At 38.6% G+C, this 18,889-nt stretch overlaps 1 non-coding gene across 1 annotated transcript; it reads right to left on the reverse strand.

Annotated features, from left to right (window-relative positions):
* Positions 1-3,885: 3,885 nt before the first annotated feature.
* LOC142172339 (small nucleolar RNA R71) lies at positions 3,886-3,992 on the reverse strand. The gene has a single exon (XR_012701700.1). It is a non-coding gene; the product is annotated as a small nucleolar RNA R71 (small nucleolar RNA).
* Between the last annotated feature and the right edge of the window lie 14,897 nt (positions 3,993-18,889).

Genomic DNA, 18,889 nt, shown 5'->3' on the forward strand with positions numbered 1-18,889 from the left:
TTTTGATATCGGGGTCGGATTCCAATTTCGGAAGTTGGAGTAGGTTTGTAATGTCAATTATAACTTATGTGCAAAATTTGAGGTCAATCGGACTTGATTTGATAGGTTTCGACATCGTATGTCGAAGTTTGAAGTTTTAAAGTTCATTAGGCTTAAATCGATGTGCAATTCGTACTTTTAGCATTGGTTGATGTGATCTAAAGGCTCGACTAAGTTCGTATGATATTTTAGGACTTGTTGGTAAGTTTGGTTGAGGTCCAGGGGCCTCGGGTGGATTCCAGATGGTTAACATATCAAATTTGGACTTGTGAGAATGGCTGAAGGCACCAGCTCTGGTGTAATCGCACATGCACAAGATTGATCGCAGGTGCAAGCCCGCAGAAGTGGCACATTGATAGCAGAAACGGGCTGGAGTAGTGTGGGTAGAGCTCGCATATGCGAGGAAAATTCCGCATCTGCGGTCTCGCAGATGCAGACAAGGAGGTCGCAGGTGCGTTGGAGCTGCAGAAGCGGACTGCTTCTCGCAGAAGTGAGTCAACAGAAGTGGATAGGAGATCGCAAAAGCGAAGGCAAAGCAGTGTGGGCAAAACAGCAGAAGCGGTGCATTTTTCGCAAAAGCGGGACAACAAATACGGTCAAGTGATCCGCAGAAGCGAAAACACTAGGCAGACTCTATTAATTCATGGGTTTGGGATTTTTATCATTATTGGACATTTTGAGCTCGGGTCTTGGCAATTTGTGAGAGCATTTTCGAGATATTTCTTGAGGTAAGTCTCTTGTACTCATTCTTGAACAATAATCTTGTTTCCCCATTAAGATTTTCACCTAGTTAGTGTGTATTTAAGGTAGAATTTGGGAGTTTTAGGTTAGGGATTTGGAGAGTTTAATTTGGATATTGAGTGATGACTTGTTGTCGGATTTTGATAATATTGGTATGGGCGAACTCAATATCAAATGGGTGTTCGTATTTTGTGACTTTTACCCGATTCTGAGACATAGGCCCAGGTCAACTCTTTGGGGCGATTTTTTGATTCTTTGCTAAAGTCGTAGATTTATGTTGTAAATTAGTTTTTTGTAATTTTATTCATGATATGTAATTGCTTTTGGATAGATTTGGGCCACTCAGAGTTAGAATGTCGAGGGAAAGGCATTCTTACCGATTGATTGAGCGAGATTTGAGGTAAGTGACTTGTCTAACTTTGTGTGGGAAAAATCCCCTTAGGATTTGATACTGTTGTAACAATTTGTGATATATGAGCGCAGTGTACGCGAGGTGACGAGTGCGCACACGGTCTAATTGTTGATATTTCGGTTCTTGCTGAGTTGTCTTCTTTTAAATTCCTTAATTGAGTTGCCTTAGCATATGTAGTGATCATGTTTAGCCTAGCATCGCATGTCTACGTGCCTTAACTCTTACTTGCAATTTGTACAATATGCTTAGTTAAATTACCTGCTTCCTTTGATTTGAATTAAATCTTTAACTGTGAGATTTCTTGTTGTAAATTTGTTGTTCCTTCGGTTATCTGCTGTACATTTATTTTGGGACTACGAGGCGGTTCCTCGGGATATCCCCTTGTACTGCATATTTACTTTGGGACTGCGAGGCGGTTCCTTGAGAGATCCCCCTGTACTGCATATTTACTTTGGGACTACGAGGAGGTTCCTCAGGAGATCCCCCTATCTTGCATATTTACTTTGGGACTATGAAGCGTTTACTCGGGAGACCCCCATGTCTTGCATATTTACTTTGGAACTACAAGGCGTTTACTCGGGAGATCCCCCTGCCTAGCATATTTACATTTAGGACTACGAGGCGGTATCTCGGAAGTGCCCCTGTTGTTTACCTCTAATTGTTGAGCTGTTATTTTTTGAAGTTTCTCGTTGTTTAAATTTTCAGTCATTTTAAATATTATTATATCTTTTGCCTTACTTTTCTTTTAAATCAGTAGGGCCGTGACTTGACCTCGTCACTACTCTACCGAGGTTAGACTTGGCACTTACTGTATATCGTTGTGGTGTACTCATACTATACTTCTGCACATCTTTTTGTGCAGGTCCAGGTTCTTCCTACCAGACCAGATAACAGTGAGTTGGTCCGCACGTGGAGATTTCAAGGTATATCTGCCAGCGTCCGCATACCTCGGAGTCCCCCTCTATCCTTATTATGTTATTTTCCGTATTTTCTTTAGACTTTGATGTATAGAGATACTTAGTATTTTCTCTTAGAAGCTTGTGACTTATTTCTACCGGATTTTGGGAGTTGTAATTATTAAATCGTAGTTTATATTTATATATCATGTGTTGAGATTGGAGTTCAGTTTATTATTCAGTTATTCCATAAATTGTTAGGTTTACCTAGTCTTAGAGATTAGGCGCCATCACGATATCCTATAGAGGGAAATTGGGGTCGTGACAGTTATAGATAATTAATTTGTATAAACGAAAGGAGTGCTGTTAATTGTTCAATTTAAGTACTCATATATAAGTGTAATCGAGAGACACATTTATGCATTTTGTGAGAAACAGAAACTGAAAAATTAATATATGCTTGTAATAGAATTATCAAGTGAAATCAGGATCCCAATATCTTTATCATATTTGTAAAAAGAAAAAAATACTTTTCTCTATTGTTTGTTTGTTCATTATTTTCTAGTTAACTCTCAACTCAACTTTTCTGATTCTCTCAAATAGTAATTAAAATAAGAACCATTTGTACAATAGATAAACCAATCTCTGTGGGATCGACATCTTTCTATACTATAATTTGACAAAGTATGAGTTTAAAATTCATATACGCTGGACACTCGTCAAAGTTATGATGTCGCTGCCGGGGATTGACAAACATTTACTTCAGATTAATTATTTTGTTACTAGTTTGAGAACTTATTATTATAACTACTATTACTATTATTATTTTTGTAGTATTGCTATCAACTTAATAGTATTTTAACTATTAATATTATACTTAAACTATCATTTTTACCTATATCATAATAATACTATGTTTTTCTCCATTAGTAATATAACGTACTATTATTTGTTATCGTCTCTTTTATATTATATAATATCTATTATAATTATATAGTTATACTTATAACAGTAGCATTTCTTTTCCTATAACTACCTTGTTCTTTTATCGTTGTAATCATGTTTACTATTGTTATTTATGATTACCACATGCTACTAATTAATTACTACTATTATTTTGATTTTACTACTAATACTTTATTTTAGTACTATTCTTTTCTAGGAACTAAGTTAAAATAAAAGTTTAATTTTCTTTACTTTAAAAATTCCAGGTAGTTTATGACCCGTTCTTCAATAAAAGAGCTAGTGAGTTACGATCCTGAAATTGAAAGATCTCTTCGATTGCGCCGGAAAGGACAAGCATCTTCTTCTCAAAACGTAACCTGCAACGGAATGGAGCATCAACTAGGTGATGATGACAACCCACAAGAAATCCCACCACAAGTCCACGTAGATGAGCAGTTTGATGAAGTGGTGCCAAGACCAACAAATAAAATCCTAAGGGATTATGTTAGACCTGACCGCTTCAATTGTGAATCTAGTGTTAGGAAACCGCTAGTAGTAGACAACAACTTTGAAATCAGGACCGGCCTAATTTAAACAATTCAGCAATCTTGTATCTTTACAAGAGATTCAAGCGAAGATCCACATAGTCATTTGATTGATTTTCTAGAACTTGTTGAAACTGCTAAGTATAATGGAGTACCTCCTGAAGATATCAAGTTAAGGCTATTTCCTTTTTCTTTAAAAGGAGATGCCAAAACTTAGTTAAGAAGTTTGCCTCAAGGGTCTATTACCACATGAGACCAGATGACTCAGAAATTTTTGAACAAATATTTTTCTCCTGCTAAAACAACAACGTTAAGACAAGATATATCTAATTTTTTGCAAATTGACACTGAGTCGGTTTATCAAGCATGGGAAGGATTAAAAGCAATGCTGAGAAAATGTCCACATCATGACATTCCTGAACATATGTAATTATATATTTTTTATCACGGGTTAAAACCCTCTTCTAGAAATGTGATTGATGCAGTTGCATGATGTTTTGTAATGGAAAAAACTACAGAAGAAGCATTGCAATTGTTGAATGATATTTCTGAGAAAGCCATCCAATGGCCATCTGAGCATGTAATCATCAAGAAGGCTGTTACGGTAAATTAGGCAGATGCTCTAAATATACTGACATAACATATTATTTTCTTGGCACAAAAGTTTGAATCTTTTCAGGTGAATACACAACAACAAAGCCAGACTGAGACTTGTGACATGTGTGGAGGAAATCATCTGAACCATGAATGCCAGGCGATCAACCAACGTGATGAACAAGTTAATATCATCGGTTACAAGTAGTACCCATTTGGAAGTCCAATGGCACAAAAACATTCAGTATTTCAATGGAGCAACCCAAATGGCTCCGAGAACTCTCAAAGCTTCCAAAAGCAACAAGTACAGGGTCCGCCAGGATACCAGAATCAAAATCGTGGACAAACGAATTTTAGACCTTATCAACAAGTAGCCCCATATCAGCAAAGGCCTCAACAAAAGCATTCAAATCTTGATGACCTTGTGTACAAGTACATTAAGGTGACTGATGAAAATATGGAAAGTCACAATTCAGCCCTCAAAAACCTAGAAATTCAACTAAACCAACTGGCAACTCTTGTGTCAGAAAAGATTCAGGGCCCCTTACCAAGCAATACAGAGAAAAACCCAAAGGATCACCTTAAGACCATCACCGTACAGTCAGGTAAGAATCTTGATGAATCTTACGCAAACGCACAAGGCAAGGATCATGCAAACCAACAGGTAAACATGGGTAAGAATGTTGAAACATCCCCTAAACCATCAGAAGATAGAGAAGTCAATAAAAAGGAAGTAAAAAATATTGAAATGACTCTTCTCCCTGTGACAATTCCTTTTCCACAAAAATAAAAAGAGAAAAGTTTGATAATCAATTTGTAAAGTTTTTGAAGATTTTAAAACAGTTTCACATAAAAATTCATTTCACTAATGCTTTATTGCAAATGCCTTTATATGCCAAATTTTTTAAAAAAAATTGTCAAGCAAAAGGAAGTTAGAAGAAGTTTCTGTGGTAATGCTTACTGAAAAATGCAGTGCTATACTTCAAAATAAGCTACCACAAAAACTTGGAGATCCAGGTAGTTTAACTATTCCATGCACTTTGGGAAGAGTATATTTTGAAAAAATACTTTGTGATTCTGGAGCTTTAATAAATTTTATGCAATTTTCTATCTTTAGAAGATTGGATTTTGGAGAAATGAAAGACATAGGTGTTTCTTTTCAGTTTGCAAATCAAAGTACTAAGAAACCTAATGGGATAATTGAAAATATACTTGTGAGAGTAGATAAATTTATTTTCCCTGTAGATTTTATAGTACTTGAAATGAAGAAATATCCCGATGAACCAATAATTTTGGGTAGACCATTTTTTGCTACAGGAAGAGCAATCATAGATGTCCATCAAGGGCAACTAATCTTAAGAGTTGATGAAAAAAGAGTCATTTTTGATATGCAAAAGATGCTAAGATTTTCTGGAGATGAGACATCATCTTTGTGCTTTTCAATTGACATAATTAGTAATCTTGCAGATGAATTCAAAGATGATCACTTAATTTCAGACTCAATGGAAAGATGTTTGACCAAATCAGGCACCATATATGATGATGATCCCACCATCATAAGAGAAGCTGAAATACTTGAAAAATATTCTGAGGAAGAAGAAACGCAACCAAAAGTAGTTTAACCAAAAATTGAACTTAAAGTTCTCCCCTCTCATTTAAAATATGTTTATCTTGAGCAAGAATTATTTTTAGTGATTATTTCTTCTTCTTTGACTGCAGAACAAGAAGAAAGATTGATTGAAGTATTGAAAGCACATAAATGAGCCTTAGGAGGGACTATAGAAGATATCGAAGGAATTAGTTCAACTGTTTATACACATAGGATCCTTATGGAGGACTGCTACAAGCCAATAGTTCAGCCCCAAAGAAAATTGAATCCAACAATGCAAGAAGTGGTGAAAAAAGAGATTGTAAAGCTTCTGGCAGCATGCATCATTTATCCTATTTCAGACAACCCATGGGTAAGTCCCGTTCAAGTAGTACCTAAGAAAAAAGGTATGACAGTTGTAAAAAATAAAAATAATGATCTCATACACTGTCACAGGATGGAGAGTCTGTATTGATTACAGACGTGTTAATGATGCCACAAGAAAAGATCATTTTCCTTTATCATTTATTGATCAAATGTTGGAAAGAATTGCAGGATATGGAATTTACTGTTTTCTTGATAGCTATTCAGGGTACAACCAGATACTAATCGCACCCGAAGATCAAGATAAAACAACTTTCACATGTCCTCATGGAACATATGCTTATTGGAGAATGCCATTTGGTCTGTGCAATGCTCCTGCTACATTTCAGCATTACATGTCAGCAATTTTTTCTGACATGAATGAAAAATTTCTTGAGATATTTATAAATGATTTTACACTTTTTGGTAAAACATTTGAGGATTGTCTTCACCACATGACTTTAGTTCTTAAGAGATGTGAAGAGACAAACTTGATTCTTAATTGGAATAAATGTCATTTTATAGTTATTGAGGGAATTGTTTTAGAACATAAACTCACTGCTAAAAGAATAGAAGTTGATAAGGTTAAAATTGATCTTATGACAGGATTACCCCCTCCCACAACCATCAAAGGCATTAGAAGCTTTCTAGGTCATGCGGGTTTTTATAGACGGTTCATAAAAGATTTTTCAAAGATCTCAAAGTCGGGTGTAACGACTCGGCCATTAATTTTGAGAATTTAAGTCCCATCCGGCGACATAGGACCCTGAGTAGCTTCTTATTATGTGCCTTGACTTGCGTGCGTGGTTGATTTCAGTTACCGGATGATTCATAGTGATTTGGGACACTTAGACCCTAAAATGGAAGCTTAAGTCTTAGGATTTTGACCGTAGTCGAAACTATGTGAAGATGACTCCGGAATGGAGTTTCATTAGTTCCATTAGCTTCGTTGGGTATTTTGGATTTAGGAGTGTGTCCGGACTATAAATCCGAGGTCTGTAGCTGATTTAGGCTTGAAATGGCGAAAGTCGAATTTTTAGAGATTTGGACCGGAAGTGGACTTTTTGATATCGGGGTCGGAATGCGATTCCAAGAGTTGGAACAACTTCATTATGTTATTTGGGACTTGCCTGCAAAATTTGACGTCATTCCGGGTTAATTTGATAGGTTTCGGCACGGGTTTTAGAAGTTGAAAGATTTGAAATTTATAAGTTCGATTCATGGTGCGATTAGTAGTTTCAATGTTGTTTGATGTGATTTGAGACGTCGAGCGGGTCTGTATTAGGGTATAGAACTTGTTGGTGTGTTTGGACGGGGTCCCGAGGGCCCCGGGTATTTTTCGGACGAGTTGCGGATGATTTCCATGGTTTTGGGGAGGTCTGAGTTGGCCTTTTAGGGTTTTTAGGTCCTTGTATTCATTGAATATGCAGTTGTTCTTGTTATGATTATATATCTTAATTACTAGATTCATATCTACCTGCTTAATTAGAATAAATTGCTTCATGATCCACTATTATCGTTACTTGATTCATATGTGCCTTAATTGAAACTGTTATCTCTTTTATAGTCATGCTATCTTTTCATAATTGCTTATCTTTATTTGGAATTTATATTATTTCATCCTATAATTATTCAGTCTTAATTGAGGTTATGATTATTTTTTCGCTGTCATCCTTAATTGAATTGTTGAATATCCTTCGTAATTTCCTCAACCTTAAAAGAAGTAGATATCCTCTATCTTAGTTGACTTGTTTTATTTGGCATTATTGGATTCGTGTTAGCTTCCCTTTTTTTGAAGTGTATATTGTGGGATTCGTTGCTACACCTTAGTTTTCCCTTTTGTTGAGCTGTTCGCTTTACGCCTAGCATTTCAGACTGTGGTTATTCCTTGTGATTTGGTCCCACATTTTCCTATGATTGAAAAGTTCTTGAGTTGATTTACTTGTTGTACTTTGTATTATTTCCATTGTTGTTGTTTTATTTGTTATTGTGATGCACGAGGTTTCTGCCTTGCGGTTGTTGTTATGGGATTGCACGAGGTTTCTGCCGTGCTATTATTACTATTGATATTTGCACATGCGGCGTGACAAGGTGGGATATATATATGTGTGGGTTGCGCATGTGGAGAGACAAGGTGGGAACATTATTATGCACGTGTGGCGAGATAAGGCGGGCATTTTTGTTACTATTGCACACATGGCGAGACAAGGTGGGCTGTGTCAGGGATTGATTTGTGATGATTTATGTCCTGGGGGCATTCTTGTTGTTAATATTTGTGTAGTGGTATATGTACCTGTGTGAGCTTTATCTTGTGAAAGCCGTGAGAAAATATTCTACGTGTTGTCCGTTCTTCTTCTTCTTCCTTATGCTTATTTGCTGGTATGGACTATGTTAGGACACTTGCACAAACATACACGTAGTTAAGCACTCTTATTGGATAAGAGGTGTTCTTGATATTGTTGAGCATAAATGCTCAATCTTGTTTACTTGTCTTCTATGTGAGAATGGCTCTATTGGTGCGTGAGTCATCAGTGTGGTTATGAGGTGTTATGAGGGCACATGATGTCAAGTGTTAGGGTTCAGGTATTGAGACCCGTGAGTTGTGAATTGTCCGAGGTTCGGTACCTCGTGGAGTTGTTGACTAAAACCTGATGTAAAAGTGGTTGTAATTACTGAGTTATTACTTGTCCTTGTTGTATTCGTAATTCCGGATTTAGGTTGTGTTCCATTCACTTTGTCTGTGTCATTTTCATGATATTTCACTGATACTTGTTGTTTCTTGCTTTAATGCCATTACTTTATTGTGAGCCATATTGCATAGTCTTTATGTAGACATCATACTTCTGTTATTCATGTACTTATATCTGTTCGGTTTATTAGACCAGTGGGTGTCTTGACTGTTCCTCGTCACTACTCCACCGAGGTTAGTCTTGATACTTACTGGGCACCACTGTGGTGTGCTCATGCTACTCTTCTGCACATTTTTGTGCAGATCCAGGTACTTTTTCGTTAGCTAGCTGTGTGGGCTGTTGCTGTGGATACTCAAGGTAAACCTGCTGCTGCGTTTGCGCGCTTCGGAGTAACCTTCCAGTTTTCATTTTGCACTATTTATTCTTATTTCTGGACAGTTGTATTTAGAAGTTTTCTAGCAAACACTCTGTAGAGCTTATGACTTGTACTACTAGTTTTGGGAATTTTAAGGGATTCTATTTAAATAATGTTGTTGTTTTAATTATTGATAGGCTTACCTAGTCTCTAAGATTTGGTGCCATCACGATACCCAATGGAGGGAAAATTGGGTCGTGACAAGTTGCTATCAGAGCTCTAGGATCATGGGTGCTACGAGTCATAAGCGAGTTTAGTAGAGTCTTGCGGATCGGTACGGAGATGTTTGTACTTATCTTCGAGAGGCTACGAAACCATTAGGACAATTTCACTTCTTGAACTTTTATCATTCCATTCTCTCACAGATGGTGAGGACATAAGCTGCAGTTATCGACGACGCTGCTACCAGAGCAGGTATTGCTAGAGGCAGAGGCCAACGAGGAGTAAGTGCCACAGCTAGAGCATCTACCAGGGCAGCAGTTGAGGAGCCGCCAGTAGTTCCAGTTGGGGAGCAGGTACCGGAGGCGCCTGCTGTTACCCCCAGACTTCAGGAGACCTTAGCACAGTTCCTTGAGCATGTTTGGTACATTGGCTCAGGCGGGGTTAATTCCGGTTGCACCAGCTACTTCATAGACCGGGGGAGGAACCCAGACTCTCGCCGCCCATACCCCAGAGCAGCGAGTTCATGTTGGTCAGGTTCCAGGTGTCATGGCGACACAGCCTGTGGTTCCAGTTCAGCTTGTGGTCAGGGCAAAAACATCTGAGGAAGAGCAGCTTAGACTTGCAAGGTTCAAGAAATATGACCCTCCTATATTCAGTGGTTTGGCTTCAAAGAGTGCACAGGGTTTTCTGGAGGAGTGTCACCGCATACTCCGTACTATGGGTATTGTGGAGACGAGCGGGGTTGCTTTTACTAGGTTCCAGCTCAGGGGAGCGGCTTATTAGTGGTGGCGGGCATATGAGTTGGGTAGCCCACCCGAGTTAGTTTCACTTACATGGGTTCAGTTTTCAGAGATGTTCCTGAGAGAGTTTGTACCTCAGTCCCTTCGAGATACATGGCGCGCTGAGTTTGAGCAGCTGCACCAGGGTACTATGTCAGTGTCAGAGTATGCCGTGAGATTCAGTGATTTGGCCAGGCATGCACCTGCTTTGGTCGCCACAGTTAGAGAGCGTGTACATAGATTCATTGAGGGACTCGGACTTGATATTCGGTTCAGGATGGCTCGTGAGTTAGAGTCAGATGTTTTATTTTAGCAGGTGGTAGGGATCGCCCGCCGAGTAGAGGGCATGTGGGACAAGGAGAGAGAAGATAGGCGAGGCCACCAGAGAGAGTACATGCAAGATCAGGAGAGAGAGGACAAGGAGGTGAGGAGGCCTCGTAGGCCGGAGAGATCTACTGGTCCTTATTTTGGAGGCAGGGTACGACATGGTGGAGGTTTTGTGGGTCAGCCAGTTCAGTTTGCACTTCAGGCTTCGCACAGTGTTTCAGGTGCTCATGGGTCTCAGAGTATCCGTACCGCACAGTTCCCATAACCACGTCAGTAGAGAGGTTGCTTTGAGTGTGGAGATACCAGCCACAGGGTGAGAGATTGTCCTAGACTCCGGATAGGTGTGTCACAGCGGAGTATTCAGGCGAGTAGAGGGAACCCAAGAGGGGAAGGCCCGACCCGTTGATGTGTTTCATATAGTAGGCTTGAGGCCACTGCGCCAGATGATGTCATACATGTATGCTTTTGATTTGTTACAGAGCGGCACCATTCGCATTTTGATTCGGTCCTGCTTATCGGGGCGAGTTCCCCGACTTGTTGTCCCACTTATGGGTAAGTTTATGACTTAGTATTATGTTTAGGTGTTTACCCCTGTTGGGAGACTCTATGAGTGGTAGCCCGTGTCTATCGTTTATTTCTATTCATTATTACGAGACTAGAAGTGAATTCATGTTGTCCATTATGGCAGGTTTGATGTGATTCCTGAGTAAATTGGTTATAATTTGTGGTTTGATACTCTACTGGGGTGAGAATTTAACAAGTGTTGAGATTTTATTGGCAGAATTGAGTTAGTAGAGGATTTCTGTTGGTATGATGTGTATTCGACTTGTGATTCAGAGTTGAGGGCGAGACCCTCGCGATTCCATGTGATTTGATATATTTGAACCGGGCTGTGTCCCGCGGTGGAGGTTATACCAGGAGGAGATCCTTATGATTTGTTCATGTACTTTGAGTTTTTCCTTTTAAATTGATTCGTAGTATGGTACTGTTAGAGAATTGTGCTGTAGAACTTATTTGATATTTCTCTTATGTGTTTCTCTTTACATATTCAGTCATTTTAGTTATGTGCTTCTTAAGTTTTGGCTTGCGGGGTGTGTGCCCGATGGTGTTAGTTGTGACTTGTTGATTCAGGTGTATAGTTATGAGGTCTTCGTGTTTCTTGCATCATTGTCAGCATTGTAGAGGTTTGAAACGGGTTGCTAACGGATATGGGTCTAATTGCTGGTGCTGATTTTGATTTCGGGTAGCTATTGTGATCAGAAATGTTATTATTGGCCTATATGTGGTGTGTCTTGTTGTGTGGTCGTACCTTGTGGGTGTAGGCATGAGTTGTTACAGCTGGTTGAGACTGATATCGGTTATGGATTTAGAATCGAGTCTTTTGAAGACAAATGAAAGGTGAGAATTTTGACTCTAAGGCTTATCAGTGTTGATAGAAAGGATAAATTACAGTTGGGATGGTGTCATTAGGCTTATGTGGATTGGGGTGACGTGGGGTCACCCACGGGTGTGGGTTGGATATGTACTTTCAATGATTTCAAGACTTCGAGGCGATGCTTAGCACATTCGAGGACGAACGTTTGTTTAGGAGGGGAAGGATGTAACGACCCGGCCGTTCGTTTTGAGAATTTAAGTCCCATCCGGTGGCATAAGGCCCTGAGCAGCTTCATATTATGTGCCTTGACTTGCGTGCATGGTTGATTTCAGTTATCGGATGATTCGGAGTGATTTGGGACACTTAGTCCCTAAAACAGAAGCTTAAGTCTTAAGATTATGACCGTAGTCATAACTATGTGAAGACGACTTCGGAATGGAGTTCTATCGGTTCCATTAGCTCCGTTGGGTGATTTTGGATTTAGGAGCGTGTCCGGACTGTAAATCCGAGGTCTGTAGCTGATTTAGGCTTGAAATGGCGAAAGTCGAATTTTTGGAGATTTGGACCGGAAGTGGACTTTTTGATATCGGGGTCGGAATGCGATTCCGAGAGTTGGAACAGCTTCATTATGTTATTGGGGACTTGCCTGCAAAATTTTGACGTCATTTCGGGTTAATTTGATAGGTTTCGGCATGGGTTTTAGAAGTTGAAAGATTTGAAATTTATAAGTTCGATTCATGGTGCGATTCATAGTTTCGACGTTGTTTGATGTGATTTGAGACCTCAAGCGGGTCCGTGTTAGGGTATAGAACTTGTTGGTGTGTTTGGACGGGGTCTCGAGGGCCTCGGGTGTTTTTCGGACGAGTTGCAGATGATTTCCATGGTTTTAGGGAGGTTTGAGTTCTGGTGGAATCGCACATGCGGACCCTGGGCGCAAGTGCGATGGTCGCAGGCGCGAAGAATGAGGCGCAGGTGCGGGAAGAGCTGGACTTGGCAGTCTCCGCAGGTGCGGAGAATTTGTGCGCATCAGCGGACTCGCACGTGCGGAGATGGAAGCGCAGATGCGAGAATTTGAGAGTTGGCCTGGGGTCGCAGGTGCGAGGAAGTTCCGCATCTGCGATGCCTGCATATGCGCAGAAGACTCACAGGTGCAGAGGCTGTGGGAGTTAGTGACTTCCGCAAGTGTGACTGGTTAGACCGCATGTGCGGTAGGCGCAGGTGCGAGGATCGCTGGGCAGAAAGGGGTTGGAATCGAGGGTTATTTCATTTTCACTCCATTTTTTATTTTGAGCTCGGGAGAAGGCAATTCTTTGAGAGATTTTCAGAGGAATCTTGTGGGTAACGATTTCTTACTCGAATTTGGTTTTATTGCATTAATCTATAGTTATTTTCTCCATTTAGTTTCAGATTTTTGGGGTTGAAATTGGAAAAAATTGGAAGAACTTCAATAAAGATTTCGAGTTTTGAAAGGGGATTTGGTGGTCGGATTTGATTATTTCTTATATGGTTGGACTCGTGAGTGAATGGGTGTTCATATTTTGTAATTTTTACCCGATTCCGAGACGTGGGCTCGTGTCAACTTTTTAGGGCAAATTTCGGAATTTTTGTTAAAATATTGATTTCATTAATTGGATGAGTCTATTATCATTATATTCATGATATGCAATTGTATTTGGTTAGATTTGGACCATTCAGAGTCGGATAATTGAGGAAAGGGCATTCTTACGGACTGTTTGAGCTTGGTTCGAGTTAAGTATCTTGCCTAACCTTGTGTAGGGGATTTCCCCCTTAGGATTTGAGTCTTCTATGTTGATTGTAGCCCGTGTGCATGAGGTGACGAGTGCGTGCACGGACTTATTTGTGGAAAGTTGGCCTTTTAGGGTTCTTAGGTCCTTGTATTCATTGAATATGCAGTTGTTCTTGTTATGATTATATATCTTAATTACTAGATTCACATCTACCTGCTTAATTAGAATAAATTGCTTCATGATCCACTATTACCGTTACTTGATTCATATGTGCCTTAATTGAAACTGTTATCTCTTTTATAGTCATGCTATCTTTTCATAATTGCTTATCTTTATTTGGAATTTATATTATTTTACCCTATAATTATTCAGTCCTAATTGAGGTTATGATTATTTTTCCACTGTCATCCTTAATTGAATTGTTGAATATCCTTCGTAATTTCCTCAACCTTAAAAGAAGTAGATATCCTCTATCTTAGTTGACTTATTTTATTTGGCATTATTGGATTCGTGTTAGCTTCCCTTTTTTTGAAGTGTATATTGTGGGATTAGTTGCTACACCTTAGTTTTCCCTTTTGTTGAGCTGTTCGCTTTACGCCTAGCATTTCAGACTGTGGTTATTCCTTGTGATTTGGTCCCACATTTTCCTATGATTGAAAAGATTTTGAGTTGATTTACTTGTTGTACTTTGTATTATTTCCATTGTTGTTGTTTTATTTGTTATTGTGATGCACGAGGTTTCTGCCGTGCGGTTGTTATTATGGGGTTGCACGAGGTTTCTGCCGTGCTATTGTTACTATTGATATTTGCACATGCGGCGTGACAAGGTGGGATATATATATATGTGTGGGTTGCGCATGTGGCGAGACAAGGTGGGAACATTATTATGCACATGTGGCGAGATAAGGCGGGCATTTTTGTTACTATTGCACACGTGGCGAGACAAGGTGGGCTGTGTCAGGGATTGATTTGTGATGATTTATGGCCTGGGGGCATTCTTGTTGTTGATATTTGTGTAGTGGTATACGTACCTATGTGAGCTTTATCTTGTGAAGGTTGTGAGAAAATATTCTACGTGTTGTCCGTTCTTCTTCTTCTTCCTTATGCTTATTTGCTGGTATGGACTATGTTAGGATACTTGCACAAACATACACGTAGTTAAGCACTCTTATCGGAGAATGGCTCAATCTTGTTTACTTGTCTTCTATGTGAGAATGGCTCTATTGGTGAGTGAGTCGTCAGTGTGGTTATGAGGTGTTATGAGGGCACATGATGTCAAGTGTTAGGGTTCAGGTATTGAGACCCGTGAGTTGTGAATTGTACGAGGTTCGGTACCTCGTGGAGTTATTGACTAAAATCTGATGTAAAAGTGGTTGTAATTACTGAGTTATTACTTGTCCTTGTTGTATTCGTAATTCCGGATTTAGGTTGTGTTCCATTCACTTTGTCTGTGTCATTTTCATAATATTTTGCTGATACTTGTTGTTTCTTGCTTTAATGCCATTACTGTATTGTGAGCCATATTGCATAGTCTTTATGTAGACATCATATTTCTGTTATTCATGTACTTACAGTTGTTCGGTTTATTAGACCAGTGGGTCTCTTGACTGTTCCTCGTCACTACTGCACCGAGGTTAGTCTTGATACTTACTGGGCACCACTGTGGTGTGCTCATGCTACTCTTCTGTACATTTTTGTGCAGATCCAGGTACTTGTTCGTTAGCTAGCTGTGTGGACTGTTGATGTGGAGACTCAAGATAAACCTGCTGCTGCGTTCGCAGGTTTCGGAGTCACCTTCCAGTTTTCATTTTGCACTGTTTATTCTTATTTCTGGACAATTGTATTTAGAAGTTTTCTAGCAAACACTCTGTAGAGCTTATGACTTATACTACCGATTTTGGAAATTTTAAGAGATTCTATTTAAATAATGTTATTATTTTAATTATTGATAGGCTTACCTAATTCCTAAGACTAGGTGTCATCACGATACCCAACGGAGGGAAAATTGGGTCGTGACATCGAGGTTGTTTTAGGCCAGAGAATTGATAAGAGTTTTCATCCTATTTACTATGCTAGTAGGACATTGATTGAGACTCAATTAAATTATGCTACAACAGAAAAAGAGTTACTAGCGGTAGTGTTTGCATTTGATAAGTTTCATTCTTATTTGATAGGAACCGAGGTCACTGTTTTTACAGATCATGCAACTTTAAAATACCTCGTAGCAAAGAACGATGCTCGACCTAGATTGTTAAGATGGATTTTACTTCTCCAAAACTTTGACCTTGAGATAAAAGACAATAAAGGAACGGAAAATCAAGTAGTTGGCCATTTGTCTAGATTAGAAAACCCTCATCTTGAGTCTTATGATATAAAGGAAGGGTTTCCTGATGAACATATTTTTTCTATCGACTTAGTTGTTACTCAACCACCCTAGTTTGCAAATATTACAAATTACTTGGTTGGAAAGTGGATGCCCCAAGATATCTCTTACCAGCAAAGAAAAAAACCTATATCTAATGCTAAGTATTATTTGTGAAACGAACATTACTTGTTTAAAAATTGTACATATAATATCATCAGAAAATATGTACCCGAAGAAGAGATGAACAAAATTCTTTATCATTGCCATGATGGAGAAATTGAAGGACATTATGCAGCAAATCGGATTGCCTTTAAAGTGTTGGAGGCTGGATTTTTCTAGCCAACACCTTTTAATGATGCTAGTGCTTATGTTGCACAATGTGTTAGGTGTTAGAGAACATGTAACATTACTAAGAGAGATAAGATGTCGTTACAATCAATACAAGTATGTGAAATATTTGATGTTTGGGAAATAGATTTCATAGGTACTTTTCCTTCCTCTCACTCTTTTGAATATATCCTTGTGGCCGTGGATTATGTGTCAAGATGGGTTGAAGTCATCCCCACAAGGAATAATGATGCACATACAATGTGTAATTTTAAAAGAAATATTTTTACCAGATTTAGCATAATGTAAGTCATTATTAGTGACCAAGGGACTCATTTCATGGATAGACAATTTTTTATTTTGCTATCAAAATATGGTGTGACTCATAAAACAGGAACACCATATCAAGCTCAAACTCAAGGGCAAGTTGAGGTTTTCAGTCGTGAATTAAAAAGAATTCTTGAAAAAACGGTTGGAATTTCAAGAAAAGATTGGGCTTTAAAATCAGATGATACATTATGGGCATACCGAACGGCATTCAAAACGACAATTGGAACATCCCTATATATATTAGTCTATGAAAAAGCTTGTCACTTACCCGTTAAATTAGAATATAAAGTGTTTTGGGCATTAAAAGCACTGAATCTTGAATTAACCTCTGCTGGAAGAAATATATTTTTTCAAGTTAATGAGTTAGAAGAATTGAGGTTAGAAGCTTATGAAAATGCCAAAATTTTCAAGGAAAAAACAAAGAAGTGGCATGACAATTTGATCAGACAAAAAAGTTTCAAAAGTGGAAATCTTGTACTTTTTTACAATAGCCAACTATATTTTTCTATCTGTTTGTTAATATTATTAGTACTTTTTATTACTAATATGAGTAAATCTAAGAAGAGGTTAGAAGCTTATGAAAATGCCAAAATTTTCAAGGAAAAAACAAAGAAGTGGCATGACAATTTGATCAGACAAAAAAGTTTCAAAAGTGGAAATCTTGTACTTTTTTACAATAGCCAACTATATTTTTCTATCTGTTTGTTAATATTATTAGTACTTTTTATTACTAATATGAGTAAATCTAAGAAAATATTATAGAATATTTAGTTTTGTGTGTCTATATATATATATATATATATATATATATATATATATATATAGTGTGTGTGTGTGTGTGTGTGTGTGTGTGTGCTGGTATATTTACCTTTATTTGTTTAAATTTTTATTTTGCAACTAATGAGCCATAGTAATATTCTTTTTCTTTTATGTTTATAGACAAAATTATGCATATGAATTTAAGCCTTGGTACAAATTTTTAAAAAACAAATGGATGTATGTGTGTGTCACGACCCAATTCTCCCTCCGTAAGATATCGTGACGGCACATAGTCTCTACGACTAGGTAAGCCTAAAAATTGCGGAATAATCAAAAAAATAGAGACAGAAACAACCACTAATTTCAACAGATGACTATATAACAGAAAAATGCCGCTCGGCCTGTACAAGTAACCAACAGCTCGTATAACAATATTCCCAAAACCCGATAATCACAAGTCATAATCTCTAAGAATTTATCTAATTATTTCTATATATCAATAACTAGAAGAAATAAAGGAGGAACAACATGAAAGGGACAAAGGGGGACTCCGAGGTCTGCGGACGCTCGAAAATATACCTTGAAGTCAACGGAGCAGCAGCAAGTACGCAACTAATAGCGGGGGTAGTAGGAGGTACCTGAATCTGCACACAAAATATGTGCAGAAGAGTAGCATGAGTACAGCACAACGGTACCCAATAAGTACCAAGCCTAACCTAGGTAGAGTGGTGACGAGGTCAGGTCAGGGCCCTACTGGTATATAATAATTTAAGGCAGAAAATATAGCAATGTAATAAGAGACTAGAAATTTAACGAGGAGAAACTACAGAAAGATAACAGCACAACACATAGGGATAAACAACGGGGTCACTCCTGAGATACTGTCTCGTAGTCCCAAAAATAACTGCTCAACAGGGGATCTCCCAAGGTACCGCCTCGTAGTCCCAAAAGTAAATATACAGGGGGATCTCCCGAGGTACCGCCTCGTAGTCCCAAAAGTAAATGTAGGGGGATCTACCGAGATACCGCCTCGTAGTCCTAAAAGTAAATATGCGACAGGGGGATCCCCCGAGGTACCGCCTCATAGTCCCAAAAGTAATATGCAGGGGGATCTCCTGAGGTACCTCCTCATAGTCCCAAAATGCGACAGGGGATCTCCTGAGGTACCACCTCGTAGTCCCAAAAGTAAACACACAGCTTGAAATCGATGGGAACAACAATTACAACAAGAAATCCTACAGTTTATGACTAAATACAAGTCAAGGAAAAATAGGAAATCAACTAAGCATGTTGTACATGTTTCAAATAAGCAATTAAGGCACGTAAACAGGCGATATTAGGCTAACAGGATAACTACACATGCTGGTATAACTCAATTAAGAAGTAACATACTACTGCTCAGTATAAACCGGATCTTTCAACAATTAGCCCGTGTACGCACTCGTCACCTCGCGTACACAACACTCACATATCACAGAAGTATCACAAT

This window comes from Nicotiana tabacum, chromosome 17 (genome assembly GCF_000715075.1).
Source record: "Nicotiana tabacum cultivar K326 chromosome 17, ASM71507v2, whole genome shotgun sequence".
NCBI classification, from domain to species: Eukaryota; Viridiplantae; Streptophyta; class Magnoliopsida; order Solanales; family Solanaceae; genus Nicotiana; species Nicotiana tabacum.